Genomic DNA, 18,679 nt, shown 5'->3' on the forward strand with positions numbered 1-18,679 from the left:
CAAGCCTCTTAGATAGCCTCATCCACACAGGGCAGACAGCAAAAACAAGAAGAACTACAATCCTGCAGCCTGTGGAACAAAAAGCACATTCACAGAAAGATAGACAAAATGAAAAGGCAAAGGACTATGTACCAGATGAAGGAACAAGATAAAACCCCAGAAAAACAACTAAACAAAGTGGAGATAGGCTACTTTCCAGAAAAAGAATTCAGAATAATGATAGTGAAGATGATCCAGGATCTCAGAAAAAGAATGGAGGCAAAGATAAGAGAAGATTCAAGAAATGTTTAACAAAGACCTAGAAGAATTAAAGAACAAACACCTAGAAGAATTAAAGAACAAACAAACAGAGATGAACAATACAATAATGAAATGAAAAATACACTAGAAGGAATCAATAGCAGAATAACTGAGGCAGAAGAACGGATAAGTGACCTGGAAGACAGAATGGTGAAATTCACTGCCGTGGAACAGAATAAAGAAAAAAGAATGAAAAGAAATGAAGACAGCCTAAGAGACCTCTGGGACAACATTAAATGCACCAACATTCACATTATAAGGGTCCCAGAAGGAGAAGAGAGAGAGAAAGGACCCAAGAAAATATTTGAAGGGATTAGAGTCGAAAAATTCCCTAACATGGGAAAGGAAATAGCCACCTAAGTCCAGGAAGCGCAGAGAATCCCATACAGGATAAACCCAAGGAGAAACATGCTAAGACACATAGTAATCAAATTCACAAAAATTAAAGACAAAGAAAAATTATTAAAAGCAACAAGGGAAAAATGAGAAATAACATACAAGGGAACTCCCATAAGGTTAACAGCTAATTTCTCAGCAGAAACTCTACAAGCCAGAAGGGAGTGGCAAGATATATTTAAAGTGATGAAAGGGAAAAATCTACAACCAACATTACTCTATTCAGCAAGGATCTCAGTCAGATTTAATGGAGAAATCAAAAGCTTTACAGACAAGCAAACCCTAAGAGAATTCAGCACCACCAAACCAGCTCTACAACAAATGCTAAAGGAACTTCTCTAGGCAGAAAACACAAGAGAAAGAAAAGACCTACAAAAACAAACACAAAACAATTAAGAAAATGGTCATAGGAACATACATATAGATAATTACCTTAAATGTGAATGGATTAAATGCTCCAACCAAAAGACACAGGCTCGCTGAATGGATACAGAAACAAGACCCATATATATGCTGTCTACAAGACACCCACTTCAGGCCTAGGGACACATACAAACTGAAAGTGAGGGGATGGAAAAAGATATTCCATGCAAATGGGAATCAAAAGAAAGCTGGAGGGACTTCCCTGGTGGCGCAGTGGTTAAGAAACCGCCTGCTAATGCAGGGGACACGGGTTCGAGCCTTGGTCCGGGAAGATCCCACATGCCACGGAACAACTAAGCCCATGCGCCACAACTATGAGCCTGCGCTCTAGAGCCTGCAAGCCACAACTACTGAGCCCTCATGCCACAACTACTGAAGCCCATGTGCCTAGAGCCTGTGCTCCGCAACAAGAGAAGCCACCACAATGAGAAGCCCGCGCACTGCAACGAAGAGCAGCCCCCGCTCACCACAACTAGAGAAAGCCCGCACGCAGCAACGAAGACCCAATGCGGCCCAAAATAAAATAAATAAATAAATTAAAAAAAAAAAAAAGAAAGCTGGAGTAGCAATACTCATATCAGATAAAATAGACTTTAAAAAAAGAGTGTTACAAGAGACAAGGAAGGACACTACATAATGATCAAGGGATGCATCCAAGAAGAAGATGTAACAATTATAAATATATATGCACCCAACATAGGAGCACCTCAATACATAAGGCAAATGCTAACAGTATAAAAGAAGAAATCGACAGTAACACAATAATAGTGAGGGGCTTTAACACCTCAGTTACACCAATGGACAGATCCTCCAGACAGAAAATTAATAAGGAAACACAAGCTTTAAATGACACAATAGACCAGATAGACTTAATTGATATTTATAGGACATTCCATCAGAAAATAGCAGATTACACTTTCTTCTCAAGTGCACACGGAACATTCTCCAGGATAGATCACATGTAAGGTCACAAATCAAGCCTCAGTAAATTTAAGAAAATTGAAATGATATCAAGAATCTTTTCCAACCACAGCTATGAGATTAGAAATAAATTACAGGGAAAAAAACATAAAAAACACAAACACATGGAGGTTAAACAATACATTACTAAATAACCAAGAGATAACTGAAGAAATCAAAGAGGAAATCAAAAAATACCTAGAGACAAATGACACTGAAAACACGATGATCTAAAACCTATGGGATACAGCAAAAGCAGTTCTAAGAGGGAAGTTTATCACAATACAATCCTACCTCAAGAAACAAGAAAAATCTCAAATAATCAATCTAACCTTACACCTAAAGGAACTAGAGAAGGAAGAACAAACAAAACCCAAAGTTAGTAGAAGGAAAGAAATCATAAAGATCAGAGCAGAAATAAATGAAATAGAAACAAAGAAAACATTAGCAAAGATCAATAAAATTAAAAGCTGGTTCTTTGAGAAGATAAACAAAATTGATAAAGCTTTAGCCAGACTCATCAAAAAAAGAGGGACGGGACTCAAATCAATACAATTAGAAATGAAAAAGGAGAAGTTACAACGTACACTGCAGAAATACAAAGCATCAAAAGACACAACTACAAGCAACTCTATGCCAATAAAATGGACAACCTGGAAAAAATGCACAAATTCTTAGAAAGGTAAAACCTTCCGAGACTGAATCAGGAAGAAATAGAAAATATGCACAGACCAATCACAAGTAATGAAATTGAAACTGTGGTTAAAAATCTTCCAACAAACAGAAGTCCAGGACCAGATGGCTTCACAGAGAATTCTATCAAATATTTAGAGAAGAGCTAACACCCATCCTTCTCAAACTCTTCCAAAAAATTGCAGAGGAGGAGCACTCCCGAACTCATTTCTATGAGGCCACCATCACCCTGATACCAAAACCAGACAAGGGTACTACAAAAAAAGAAAATTACAGACCAATATCACTGATGAATATAGATGCAAAAATCCTCAACAAAATACTAACAAAAAGAATCCAACGACATATTAAAAGGATCATACACCATGATCAAGTGGGATTTATCCGAGGGATGCAAGGATTCTTCAATATATGCAAATCAATCAATGCGATACACCGTATTAACAAACTGAAGGATAAAAACCATATGATAATCTCAATAGATGCAGAAAAAGCTTTTGACAAAATTCAACACTGATTTATGATAAAAACTCTCCAGAAAGTAGGCATAGAGGGAACTTAACATAATAAAGGCCATATATGACAAACCCACAGGCAACATCATTCTCAATGGTGAAAAACTGAAACCATTTCCACTAAGATCAGAACAAGACAAGATTGCCCGCTCTCACCACTATTATTCAACATAGTTTTGGAAGTCCTAGCCACGGCAATCAGAGAAGAAAAAGAAATAAAAGGAATCCAAATCGGAAAAGAAGAAGTAAAACTCAGTGTTTGCAGATGACATGATACTATACATAGAGAATCCTAGAGATGCTACCAGAAAACTACTAGAGCTAATCAATGAATTTGGTAAAGTAGCAGGGTACAAAATTAATGCACAGAAATCTCTTGCATTCCTATACACTAATGATGAAAAATCTGAAAGAGAAATTAAGAAAACACTCCCATTTACCATTGCAACAAACAGAATAAAATACCTAGGAATAAACTTACATAAGGAGACAAAAGACCTGTATGCAGAAAACTATAAGACACTGATGAAAGAAATCAAAGATGATACAAACAGATGGAGAGATATACCATGTTCTTGGATTGGAAGAATCAACATTGTGAAAATGACTATACTACCCACAGCAATCTACAGATTCAGTGCAATCCCTATCAAACTACCAATGGCATTTTTCACAGAACTCGAACATAAAATTTCACAATTTTTATGGAAACACAAAGGACCCTGAATAGCCAAAGCAATCTTGAGAAAGAAAAACAGATCTGGAGGAATCAGGTTCCCTGACTTCACACTGTACTACAAAGCTACAGTAATCAAGACAATATGGTACTGGCACAAAAAACAGAAATATAGATCAATGGAACAAGATAGAAAGCCCAGAGGTAAACCCACGCACATATGGTCAGCTTATCTTTGATAAAGGAGGCAAGAATATACAATGGAGAAAAGACAGCCTCTTCAATAAGTGGTGCTGGAAAAACTGGACAGCTACATGTAAAAGAATGAAATTTAAAAACTCCCTAGCACCATACACAAAAAAACCCTCAAAATGGATTAAAGACCTAAATATAAGGCCAGACACTATGAAACTCTTAGAGGAAAACATAGGCAGAACATTCTGTGAAATAAATCACAGCAAGATCCTTTTTGACTCACCTCCTAGAGTAATGGAAATAAAATAAGAAATAGACAAATGGGACCTAATGAAACTTAAAAGCTTTTGCACAGCAAAGGAAACCATAAACAAGATGAAAAGACAACCCTCAGAATGGGAGAAAATATTTGTAAATGAAGCAACCAACAAAGGATTAATCTCCAAAATATGCAAGCAGCTCATGCAGCTCAATATTAAAAAAACAAACAACCCAATCCAAAAATGGGCAGAAGACCTAAATAGACATTTCTCCAAAAAAGATAAACAGATTGCCCACAAACACATGAAAGGATGCTCAACATCACTAATCATTAGAGAAATGCAAATCAAAACTACAATGAGGCATCACCTCACACCAGTCAGAATGGCCATCATCAAAAAATCTACAGGGCTTCCCTGGTGGCGCAGTGGTTGAGAGTCTGCCTGCCAATGCAGGGCACACGGGTTCGAGCCCTGGTCTGGGAAGATCCCACATGCCGCGGAGCAACTAGGCCCGTGAGCCACAATTACTGAGCCTGCGCGTCTGGAGCCTGTGCTCCGCAACAAGAGAGGCCGCAGTAGCGAGAGGCCCGTGCACTGCGATGAAGAGTGGCCCCCACTTGCCGCAACTACAGAAAGCCCTCGCACAGAGACGAAGACCCAACAAAGCCATAAATAAATAAATAAATAAATAATTTAATAAAAAAAAAAATCTACCAAGAATAAATGCTGGAGTGTGGAGAAAAGAGAACACTCTTGCACTTTTGGTGGGAATGTTAATTGATACAGCCACTATGGAGAACAGTATGGAGGTTTCTTAAAAAACTAAAAACAGAACTACCCTATGACCCAGCAACCCCACTACTGGGCATATTCCCTGAGAAAACCATAATTCAAAAAGAGTCATGTACCAAAATGTTCATTGCAGCTCTATTTACAATAGCCAGGACATGGAAGTAACCTAAGTGTCCATCGATAGATGAGTGGATAAAGAAGATGTCGCCCATATATGCAATGGAATATTACTCAGCCATAAAAAGAAATGAAATAGAATTATTTGTAGTGAGGTGGATGGACCTAGAGTCTGTCATACGGAGTGAAGTAAGTCAGAAAGAGTAAAGCAAATACCGTATGCTAACACATATATATGGAATCTAAAAACAAACAAACAAAAAATTGTTCTGAAGAACCTAGTGGCAGGACAGGAATAAAGATGCAGACGTAGACAATGGACTTGAGGACATGGGGAGGGGGAAGGGTAAGCTGGGACGAAGTGAGAGAGTGGCATTGACATATATACACTACCAAATGTAAAATAGATAGCTAGTGGGAAGCAGCCGCACAGCACAGGGAGATCAACTCGGTGCTTTGTGCCCACCTAGAGGGGTGGAATGGGAGGGTAGGAGGGAGATGCAAGAGGGAGGGTATATGGGGATATATGTATACGTAAAGCTGATTCACCTTGTTATACAGAAGAAACTAACACGACAATGTAAAGCAATTATACTCCAATAAGACTTAAAAAAAAAAAAACTACAATGAGGTATCACCTCACACTGGTTAGAATGGGCATCATCAGAAAATCTACAAACAACAAATGCTGGAGAGGGTGTGGACAAAAGGGAACCCTTTTGCCCTGTTGGTGGGAATGTAAGTTGATACAGCCACTATGGAGAACAGTTTGGAGGTTGCTTAAAAAACTAAAAAGAGAACTACCATACGACCCAGCAATCCCACTATTGGGCATATACCCAGAGAAAACCATAATTCAAAAAGACACATGCACCCAAATGTTCATTGCAGCACTATTTACAATAACCAGGGCATGGAAGCAACCTAAATGCCCATTGAAAGACAGTGGGTAAAGAAGATGTGGTACTACATATATACAATGGAATATTTCTCAGCCATTAAAAGGAATGAAATTGGGTCATTTGTAGAGACATGGATGGACCTAGAGATTGTCATACAGAGTGAAGTAAGTCAGAAAGAGAAAAACAAATATCGTATATTAACACATATATATGGAATCTAGAAAAATGGTACAGATGAACCAGTTTGCAAGGCAGAAATAGAGACACAGATGTAGAGAACAAATGTATGGACACCAAGGGGGGAAAGCGGGGGTGGGGGGTGGTGGTGGTGGGATGAACTGGGAGATTGGGATTGACATGTATACACTAATATGTATAAAATAGATGACTAATAAGAAAAATATATATATACTCAAAGACAAATAAAGGTGGCAGAACTGCTTCAGATTAAAGGAGACTAAACAGACATTGCAACTAAATAAAATGACATTGCATAATAGACCCTGTGGTAGTGGGGTGGGAGAAGAGAATATTTACATATTCTCCAAGCATCTTTTCACAAATTACTTAAGTACACAGTGGAGAAACCTGGGAGACATCACTTAACCAAGTGATCAAAGCAACACCTGGTCTGGGGTTTTCTTTTGCTACAGAGGACATTATTGAGAAAATTAGCAAAATATGATTAAGGTTTGTAGATTAAATAAGAGAACTGTACCAATGTTAATCTCCTGATTTTGTAAATTTCTCCTGATTTTCACAATTGTACTGTGGTTGTGAAAGAGAATGTTATTATTTTTAGAAAACACACACACACACACAAAACAGGAAATACTTCTCTGTTTTATGGAGATATTTAGGAGAAAATGAACAGCATGTTTTCTACTTCACTTTCAGATGACTGAGAAAATAAAATGTGTGAGAATATATATACCCAATTGAAAACATGTAAATGTACATTCATTCTCCAATTTTTTGATATAGGGCCAAGGCTATTCCTTTTTGATTGGTTTCACTGACTATAGTTCTGCCTCCTTATTCTGGAATAATCTTACATCTATAGAGAGTTGTCTCAGATAACCAGTTTTAGGTTCTTTCAAATAGAGTCAGAGCTTAAACACATTTTTCAAGCAATCTCTATGTAGGGTCTGTATAGATTTTTAGGTTTTTTGCTAATCTTTTTCAATTCCTATTCACATTTAATCCCATAACATCTTTTTAGTCACTCACTTTTCCAAGATGATTCACTCTTATAGAAACAACTCTTCATTGAATTCATATCTTATCCATTAGTGAAATGTTTGTTAACTATGTAGAGAACGTAAGGGTGGAGGGCCTAAAATGTCTCGACTAGTGACGATGTCTCTAGATAAATATTTTTGGAAGAAGGTCCCAAGGGATATTACTAATAATAAAATTAAAATAATGATGTTCACACCCACCAGCGCCGTGACGTTTCCAAGGCTGACCATAAAAGGCCAAAAAGTGGGCAGTGGCCCAATTCCTGGAAATCTTGACCCCTTCTCCAAAACAGTTGGAATAATCCTCCAACTTATTAGCCTATGAAATTATCCAGCCCATAAAAACGAACCACCACATATTTCAGGGCCTCTCACCTTCTGAGATGGTCCATACTCTGTGGAGTGTGTTTCTCCCAGGGCCTCTCTTACCTTTTGAGACGGACTGCATTCTGTTTATGGAATGTGTGTCTCTCTAAATAAATCCACTTCTTACCTATCAAAATTAATTAATTAATTGATAATGTTCCAAAAGTGAAGTAAGGTGCAATGTTACATGGATCTCCCCATCACTCCCAACCAAGTGATAATAACAATGAACAGCATCAGTTGTTTTGTATACTGGGCAGACTGTTATGAATGATACTAATTAGAATATTTGGCACTAACCTATTAAGTAAAATTTATAATTGAATCTCATTAGTCTACTCAGAAAATGTACCAAGCAGTTTTCTTTTTTCTTTGTTGAAGTGTAGTTGATTTACAATTTTGTGTTAGTTTAAGGTGTACGGCAAAGTGATTCAGTTATATATATACATTTGTTTTCAGATTATTTTCCATTATAAGTTATTACAAGATATTGAATATAGTTTTCTGTGCTATACAGTAGGTCCTTGTTTATCTATTTTATATATAGTAATGTATATCTGTTAATCCCAAACTCCTAATTTATCCCTCCTTCCACTCAAGTAGCTTTCTAAGTGCCGGGAATATATCAGAGAACAAATTCTCTCCTCATTATGGAGCATATATTCAGATGTGGCAAGTGGGGGAAGGGAGATACTGACAGCCAGGAAAAAATATGCCAAATAAATAAGTAAATTATATTGTATGTTAGAAAGTGAAAGTTATATAGATTAAAAGCAAAGTGAATCCAGCAGTGGAAATATAAGGATGGGAAATTATTTTTTAAATAATTATAGGAAAGACTCACTGAGAAGCTGACTGAGTTGCAATTTGAAGAGGGTGAGGGAATTAATGTTCAAGACAAAGGAAACAGCTAGTATAGTGGTCCCAAGGCAAGACTATATTTGGTGTGCTTGAGAAATAGCAAGGTGGCCAGTATGCGTGAAGATTAATGAGTGGGGAAGGAATAGAAGTAGATTCAGAGAAGTAAGGAGGGCGGTGGTGGTGGGAGCTGGTCAGCCCCCTGCAGACCACTTTAAGTAGTTCAACTTTTACTCTGAGTGAGATAGAGAGCCTTTGGAGAATTTCAGTAAATGAATGACATGATCTGATTTAAACTGTAAAAGGTTTACTCTAGTTATCTTGTTTAGAATAGATACTAGGGAGGGGTAAAGAGAGTTAGAAGGCTGAGGCAGGATTCTAGGCATCAGATAATGATGACTCTGACCAGGGTCACTGTAACAGATGGAGATATATTTCTAAAGTAATGCAAATAGGATTCCCCAAAGAGCTGGATATAAGATATGGGAGAAAGAGAGGAAACAAGAACGACTCCAAGAATTTTTGTCAGAAGAACTGAAAGTTGGTGGTGTTGCCATCAAATACCTTTACTGTGACAGTGAGTGCTTGCTTTGGCAGAACATATACTAAAATTGGAATGAAACAGAGAAGATTAGCATGGTCCCTGCACAAGGATGACACACAAATTTGTGAAGCATTCCATATTTTTGGTGAAAGACTTGTACTCAGAAAACTATAAAACACTGATGAGAGAAATCAAAGGTGACATAAACAGATGGAGAAATATGCCATGCCCTTGGATTGGAGAATCAATATTGTGAAAATGACTATACTACCCAAAGCAATCTACAAATTCAATGCAATCTCTATCCAACTACCAATGGCATTCTTCAGAGAATTAGAACAAAAAATTTTACAATTTGTATGGAAACGCAAAAGACCCCAAATAGCCAAAGCAATCTTGAGAATGAAAAACGGAGCTGGAGGAATCAGGCTCCCTGACTTCAAACTATAATACAAAGCTACAGTAATCAAGACAGTATGGCACTGGCACAAAAACAGAAATATAGATCAATGGTACAGGATAGAATGCCCAGAGATAAACCCACACACATATGGTCACCTAATTTACGACAAAAGAGGCAAGAACATACAATGGAGAAAAGATACCTCTTCAATAAGTGGTGCTGGGAAAACTGGACAGCTACATGTAAAAGAATGAAATTAGAACACTCCCTAACACTATACACAAAAATAAACTCCAAATGGATTAAAGACCTAAATGTAAGACTGGACACTATAAAACTCTTAGAGGAAAACATAGGAAAAACACTCTTTGACATAAACCACAGCTCTTTTTTGACCCACCTCCTAGAGTACTGAAAATAATAACAAAAATAAACAAATGGCACCTAATGAAACTTAAAAGCTTTTGCACAATGAAGGAAACCATAAACAAGATGAAAAGACAACCCTCAGAATGGGAGAAAATATTTGCAAATGAAGCAACTGACAAAGGATTAATCTCCAAAATTTACAAGCAGCTCATGCAGCTCAATATCAAAAAAACAGACAACCCAATCCAAAAATGGGCAGAAGACCTAAACAGACATTTCTCCAAAGAAGATATACAGATTGCCAACAAACACGTGAAAGGATGGTCAACATCACTAATAATTAAAGAAATGCAAATCAAAACTACAATGAGGTATCACCTCACACTGGTCAGAATGGCCATTATCAAAAAATCTAGAAACAATAAATGCTGGAGAGGGTGTGGTGAAAAGGGAACCCTCCTGCACTGTTGGTAGGAATGTAAATTGATACAACCACTATGGAAAACAGTATGGAGGTTCCTTCAAAAACTAAAACCAGAACTACCATATGACCCAGCAATCCCGCTACTGGGCATATAACCTGAGAAAACCATAATTCAAAAAGAGACATATACCACAATGTTCACTGCAGCACTATTTACAATAGCCAGGACATGGAAGCAACCTAAATGTCCATCAGCAGATGAATGGATAAAGAAGATGTGGCACATATATACAATGGAATATTACTCAGCCATAAAAAGAAATGAAATTGAGTTATTTGTAGTGAGGTGGATGGACCTAGAGTCTGTCATACAGAGCGAAGTAAGTCAGAAAGAGAAAAACAAATACCGTATGCTAATGCATATATATGGAATCTAAAAAAAAACGGTACTGATGAACCTAGTGGCAGGGCAGGAATAATTATGCAGACATAGAGAATGGACTTGAGGACTCAGGGTGGGGAGGGGGAAGCTGGGGTGAAGTGAGAGAAGCATCGACATATACACACTACCAAATTCCAAATAGATATCTCGTGGGAAAGCAGCCACATAGCACAGGGAGATCAGCTTTGCGATGACCTAGAGGGGTGGGAAAGTGAGGGTGGGAGGGAGGCTCAAGAGAGAGGGCATTTGGGGTTATATGTATGCATATGGCTGATTCACTTTGTTGTACAACAGAAACTAACACAGCACTGTGAAGCAATTATACTCCAATAAAGATGTATAAAAAAAATCTGACAGTGAAAACCTAGAAGCCATATTGGTAACCCATGGACTTTCCCTATTTACCTCCTGTAATGCCTACTATTACTTTGGTTAGAAAAGTTCTGCTGAAAACTTTTAATGTCTATTTCAGATTGCCTTCTTTATTTTCTTTATGGAGTTGGCTGTGCTCAAAGAATTAGAGCTGAGTTTGAATCTGAATTAGAATTGGTCCCCAGAAATACTCCATTCAGACTTACACAGCAGTCTATTTTGGCACATTTCTTAGTGGCTGTTCATACTTGTTCTCTTAACAATTTTTTCCTAGCATCTAAGTCAAGTTCTTGATCTGGTGGCCAACATAACAGATGTCATTAATCTTGATCATAAAAGCTGTCACACAATAATTACAGTAAATTATTTTTTTGTTCATTTGTTTAGGGTTTGTTTGTTTTTTACCCACTGACCTTTGGTGGTTACTATTTAGGCACTTGTTTCTCTGTGTATTTATAAGTTGAGCTGATTGACAGGTCATGATCTATATGAATGATTTTTCTTTCTTTTTATCCATACTCTGATGGTTTTCATGTACTGATAATTGCAGTCAATGTCGAATCTCTCAAAATTTCTTCCTCTCTGACCTAGTTGCTTGGCAGAAAACCTAGAAGTCATCCACACCACTCCATTATCACTCTCATCCATAATCAAGTCTATTTTCTTCTTTATTCTAATCTCTGTTAGCTACAGTCTCCTCTCAATGTGCACCACACCTGTTTCAACTCATCCTTAACATTTCTTTCTTGAATTACTTGTGTAGCAAATACAGCAAAAATTACTTATTTAAAAGCCGTCTATAGTTACTTCAACATTCTAGGAATTGCAGAAGTCATCTTTAGGGGCTCATTTGTTTGGAAAAACCCATTAATGGACCTCTGATTATAAAAGCTAAAGACACATAGCTGAAACTAGTAGGAAAGCTCTACAAACAAAGCAAAATAATTATCCTCAATGTGTGTCAAGATTATTATTTGGCTAAATTATGATGGATTATTACTATTTTTATTTTTCTTACTCTTAGAAGCCCTGAGACCTGGTAAAGCAGTAATATTAGAGAGAGACATCTGATTTGAGTAGAAACGAGTTCCAGAAACATGACAGAATGTTAGAGGAAGCCCTGTGACAGGGCAAGGTTAATAGACACAAGGGAAAGCACTATCTGAAACTCAATTTTAAGTTTTCAGTTTTGTTTTCCTAATGATTTCTTTAAATCTTTATTTAAGAATTATCTGCAGTAATATTAGGAAGAAACATGGACAAGAGAACAGAAGTAATCCTAAATAAGGAGGAGAGGTAGTTTGAGAGGTAATCAAAAGATGTAAACATCCACTGAAAAGTTTGAGAACTTTTAGGCACCGGGACTGAATTCCTTGATGGATCACAGGGGAAAGGCTCAAATTACAGATGTTTGGGTATTAAAAGGAAAGTTAACTTTAGATGTGTGGGTATTTTGTGCCCACTTGGGATACACAGCCTGCTTTCAATATTGTTCTTTGTTCTCTTTCTGAGCGATCATTCTGTCTTTCGTATATAACCATATTTCCCTCCTGACTAACCTCTTTCATTAAATCCCTATTATCTTCTATACAAAGTAAAGACTGCTTGCTTGTCCTTTTCTCCTTAACTTCCAAATGTAAATCCTTCCATATCTTTAGATAACTTATATTTTATTCATCCAACTTCCAAGTTCCTTAGTGTGTCATATTTTCACATGCTTCAAAGTCTTTGCACTAATTATACCTGTGATGGAAATATTTCCTCCCTTATCTGAATGACGATTATTGATGCAGTTACAGATTTAGCCCAAGACAGAGCTTTCTTGATCCCCTTTATGTCGAGTTAGGAGATACTTATCCATGCTCTCAAAGTATCCGTGTACACTGCCATCAAAACCTATGCCAGACTCTGCTGTAGTTGCTGATTTTCTTGTTTATGGTGTCATGTTCATCTATGAATTCATACCAACTATCCCAGATACTAGCATCTACTGGGTGTTCAGTAAATATTTCCTAAGTAATCAAATCAATAAGTTATAGTAGTTGGGGAGCCACATGATGTTATAAAAAATACTCATTTACTTTTAATATAAAAATAAAATATTTAGTATAGATCAGTCATAAATTAAATACAATTCAATTTTTGTTTTATCACTTCAGAACTTTAAGTAAATGCATAGATGTATGTGTACAAATACAAGTATTTTCAGATATTTGTAAAATTTTATCATATTGTATCATAATATTCCTGCTTCTCTCACTTATAAAATAGTATGGGTTTTCCCAGTCAGTACATAGAAAGTGAATTATTATTTTTAAAAGCTACATAAAATTCCATTGAATGGATGTTCTAAATTTTATTGACAATTGTCTCCTGTTAGACATATGCTTATTTCAAAACTTTCACTATCCTAAATGACTATGCATATTTATATTTGCCTACTTGTCCACTTGTTTCCTCTGGATCTATGCCTATGAGTGAATTCGTAAATATCTTGGACTTAAGTGTTTAATAGTAAACACGGGGAAAGTCTGTGCTGTGTACATTTTGTACCCTTCTGATGGATATAAAAGGCTGAGGTTTTCTGCAAGTAACTGGGTGTGATGTTCCCGGTTTTTGCAACAGCTGCTTTCAAAAAGGGAAGAACATTACACTCTTCCGAAAAGAATCCATTTATGAAAACATTCATCTCTATGCTGACAAAATATAAAGCAATTTTACCAGAATGAATATAGCTCACATACCACTTTTGGATTTCAACAGGAAGAATAATTTTGGTTGCCACCTAACTTACTACTCTTTTTTTTTTTCTAGAAAGAATAAGAGAAATGATTCTTTTCACCATAAATAAGTGACAACATCCTTACACAGGGAACATTAACAATAAAAAAAGATACAAATATCTCAGAACCCCACCAAGTTATATTTGCCCACTTGTACTGGCACTTTATTAAGGATTTAAGTTTTGCTTGAAGTTCAAATTTTCCCTTCTTTCCAATTTCTTCATCCAAAATACAAGTTTCTGGCCTCTGGGATTATGTTCTTCATGATGGAAAGGCATTGTATGATTTGCTTTCCCTTAAGAATTTCTGGGATCTCTTGATAAAGACCTCAAAGAGTTTTCTAACTCTGAAGTAGGATATGCTTAAATGGAAAGGAAAGTGGGCATGGAGTCAAAATGTCACTGTGTCAATCCTTGTTCTTTTACATAATAAACAATGTTGGGTAAACCATTTAACTTATTTAAGCCTCAGTATTCTTATCTGCAAGATGAAGAAATTATTAATTATTTCACAAGGTAGCGGGCAAGAGTACATGAAATGTACAGCACATTACCTGAGTAGAGAATGAGTCGTTTGCGACTGTTAGCAGATGAGATTAGCTTGTCTTTCACAAAAGCCTTAGTTTCCTCCTCTTTGTTCTTTTGATGTCAGAATTCAGTATTTAGTATTCCTCTTTGTCCCTGGGAATAGGTTTTCCTTCCTCATGTTCAATATCTGATTTTTAGAGTAACTTTTCCTTCATTTTAAAAGAAGAAGTCTAATACTTTCCAATTTTGATACCCATTTCCCAGACCTTATGATTTTGCAGAAAGGAAAAAGGCTTCTGCAATGTCTGCTTTCTCTTCTGGATATGCTATTCTGTAGCCCCCTCATACTGGCAATCCTGCTATTTTGTGCATGTATAACAGCACCAGCAAATTTTAATAAACCAAAGGAAGTGCCCTCTTTCCTGCATTCTTGCCTAATGGCTACAACTGGACTTTACTCCTGCCTCATATCCTATGTTTCTCTTTTTAATACTCAAGGGAACGCTTGCTCTGTCCTGTGTCCTAATCCTCTCTTATTTGGTCAGCCTGCTATTTCCCCCAACTTTGATCATTCTTATACCTTCACTATTTATTGGACCTAATTTTTAAATGACCTACTTTTATATCCTGCTTTTTTATTCTTTTAAATTTAAATCATATATGCCTGAATTTATTATTGTGGGCAACTTGGCCACAAAATAATCCAGCTGTGAAAGCCAAAGCATCCAGCTCAGAAGACACTTTTAGAAATGCAGTGAAATTCTACTATCTGGGAGGGTCTCTGGGGTCAACTTCTAATATAATAATATCCTCAGCATAAATATTTTCCATTTTCTTCCATTTTATTACTTATTTACTCATATAATTATTTAAAATAGGGTTATCTTATATTATTGGACTGGAATTTGTTTTGAACCTCCGAGTACCAAGAGCAGAGTTAATAAGTTCCGATTTTTTAATGCTCTCATAAGACTTTTTTTGGTAACTCTCTAAGTTCTAAATTAGATAGTAAATTCTTCGAGGGCAGGGATCATATTTATTTTTATTTTGCACTTATGACACATTCTGGCATACAGTGAGCTGCATTAACTAAATTACATGGACTAATAGATCCATTAAATGAAAATTTTCTCCATGGCCTACTCAGACATTATCTTAGAACAAGACTCAAATGAGAGATTGTATAAAAAAAACTTTTAAACAAAATATTTTGAAACTACAATATATTCTTTTATTCATTTACTCAGTAAACATATTTTCATTTCGTGCCCAGTATTATGTGCCAAGCTCAAAAAAATTACTTACATTGGAGTGGTTTTTAGCTTTATCCTGTGACTTGTTTTGTTAAACTAAATTTTGTTTTTGATAATTTATTCTAAGATTCATATTCTACATGTCTATTGATATTTTTCTATCTCTTGCAATTTTCCTTATGGGCCTTAATGACACAGTTTTACCTAGTATTTCATTCCCAAATCTTGACATTTTTAGAACTATGTTTTTCTTTACCTTTCCTGGGAGTTCCACATGCTATTACCTATTTATTTGGTAAAGAAATTTCTGCTAGATTGATTATTAACAGATCTTAATGAGCTCATATGTTATTACTCTCTGATACGATGTTTGCGTTTTTGTCTAAGAATCATCTCATTAAGTTTTTTCACCATAATAGTTCATAATTCAGATATAGTTTTCCCCTAGGTCAAGTTGCTTTCTGTGCATACATATTTTACTCTTACGTTTGAAGAAGTAAATTTTGACACATATTTCAATAATCGTTTGATCCAGATGGTTAAATTTTATAAATATCTTCTCACCCAAAGGTGAAATTTTCAACATCTGAAAGTAATTCTAGTAAAAACTGTTGAAATGTATTTCTTACATAGTCATAAAGTAAATTGTAGGAAATGCTTTGGCAAAAAGTGACTAGAAGGTAAAAATTCATGTATGATTGGAAAACTTTTGAAAGGGGTTGAAATCAGAGAAAAAGCAAATAAAAATCAGTGGAACTATTTTTCTAAATTAAAAATAAAAGTAAACAGTCAAAACATTCTAGAATATGTTTCTCACATACTGAGAACTAAGATTTACAGTGTTGCAGTGCCAAATATAAACCTCAAATATGCAGGAAGATTTAAAAAGGTGTTTTTTAAGATGCAAGAAACTTGAATGAACTTTCAGGTACTGTAGCAGAATAGCAGGGCTCACACTTCTCCTTTCTCCTCTTATCAGTTCAACCGAGAAGGTCCCGAATTCACACTCATGTTGACGGTGATTCCCTTTACTTCTCAGGAAAGGGGATTGGTTAAATCCATAAATCGTTTCTTGTTTCTTGGAGCCATATATGCATGTGCTATGTCAATAGAGTACTGAAATTAGCAACCCTGTAGGGCTTTCATCTGCTCTGCATTGCTGTTTTTTTTCTCTTCACTTGTCTGGTGTCAAGTTAAGTAAAAAATTATCTTTCTTGTCTAATTTCTAAGACAATACAAGTTGAACTTTTTTATGTTCCTTCAAGATACATATTATTCCTCTTTTTGAAACCACTAACCTTTAACTCTCCTTTCAGTCAAACTTTTACTGTATCTGTTCCTGGAAATTGCAGTGGCCAGTTGCAGAATAAGAGAATTGTCATCTATCACATTTCTTTAGAATGTTTTCACAGGGGCTAGAAGAAAATATTTACACAATGGTCTGGTGGAAAAAAAAAAGTGGGATGGGAATAATGGGAAGTGGCCCCTTTCTTGTAGGATTGCAGTGTAATTGCTTCTGAGATTAGTAAGAATGATGAATTGTTACACAGTGGTGGGGAAGTTCTGAGTGGGTGACCCAGAGAGACATTGTCGTTGGATTTTGTTCTGCCCTAGCTTATCTCCCCTGGCTGTGATCACTGCTGAAAAGAATGAAGAGATAGGAACCATTTTAAATGATCTCAGTCCTCACCTGGGCTCTCAGTTCTGTCATTAGGCTCATTCTACCACAATCTGTGCTATGTCACTTTCTCATATTTCACAGAAAAAAAAAATCACTTCACTGAAGTGCTTCTCACCAAATTCCTTATTGACCTCTACATCACAAATCAAAAAACTCTTGCCAGTCCTCATTTTATTTGATATGTCAACATTATTTGACACATGGACTATTTTCTTTTTGTTTGTTTGTTTCTAATATTTTATTTTCTTGAGTATAGTGTTTCATTCTCCAGGATTTTCTCATATATACCTGAACATTTCTCCTCTCTTTTTCTTTGAAAACTTTTTCTGCTTTATTTAACCACTCCATACTGGAGTTTCTTGTATGTTCATCATTACCCATACTCTTTTTTTTTTTTTTTTTTTTTTTTTTTTTTTTTTAAACATCTTTATTGAAGTATAATTGCTTTACAATGGTGTGCTAGCTTCTGCTTTACAACAAAGAGAATCAGTTACACATATACATATGTTGCCATATCTCTTCCCTCTTGCATCTCCCTCCCTCCCACCCTCCCTATCCCACCCCTCTAGGTGGTCACAAAGCACCGAGCTGATCTCCCTGTGCTATGAGGCTGCTTCCCACTAGTTATCTATTTTACATTTGGTAGTGTATATATGTCCATGACACTCTCTCACCCTGTCACATCTCACCCCTCCCCCTCCCCATATCCTGAAGTCCATTCTCTAGTAGGTCTGTGTCTTTATTCCCATCTTGCCACTAGGTTCTTCATGACCTCTTTTTTTTTTTTTTTTTTTTTTCCCTTAGATTCCATATATATGTGTTAGCATACTGTATTTGTTTTTCTCTTTCTGACTTACTTCACTCTGTATGACAGACTCTAACTCCATCCACCTCATTACAAACACCTCCATTTCATTTCTTTTTATGGCTGAGTAATATTCCATTGTATATATGTGCCACATCTTCTTTATCCATTCATCCGATGATGGACACCTAGGTTGCTTCCATGTCCTGGCTATTGTAAACAGAGCTGCAATGAATATTTTGGTACATGACTCTTTGTGAATTATGGTTTTCTCAGGGTTACCCATACTCTTGTGGCAAGTGACCTCTTTGATTTCTGTGTCTTCAATTGCCATCTGCATACTCTCAAGCTTACATCTCCAGTCCAGATTTCTCCTCCA

At 36.3% G+C, this 18,679-nt stretch overlaps 1 non-coding gene across 1 annotated transcript; it reads left to right on the forward strand.

Moving 5' to 3' along the window:
- The first annotated feature begins 9,278 nt into the window (after positions 1-9,278).
- Positions 9,279-9,385, forward strand: LOC133101877 (U6 spliceosomal RNA). The gene has a single exon (XR_009702764.1). It is a non-coding gene; the product is annotated as a U6 spliceosomal RNA (small nuclear RNA).
- The last annotated feature ends 9,294 nt before the right edge of the window (positions 9,386-18,679 follow it).

The sequence above is a fragment of the Eubalaena glacialis genome, chromosome 11 (genome assembly GCF_028564815.1).
Source record: "Eubalaena glacialis isolate mEubGla1 chromosome 11, mEubGla1.1.hap2.+ XY, whole genome shotgun sequence".
NCBI lineage: Eukaryota > Metazoa > Chordata > Mammalia > Artiodactyla > Balaenidae > Eubalaena > Eubalaena glacialis.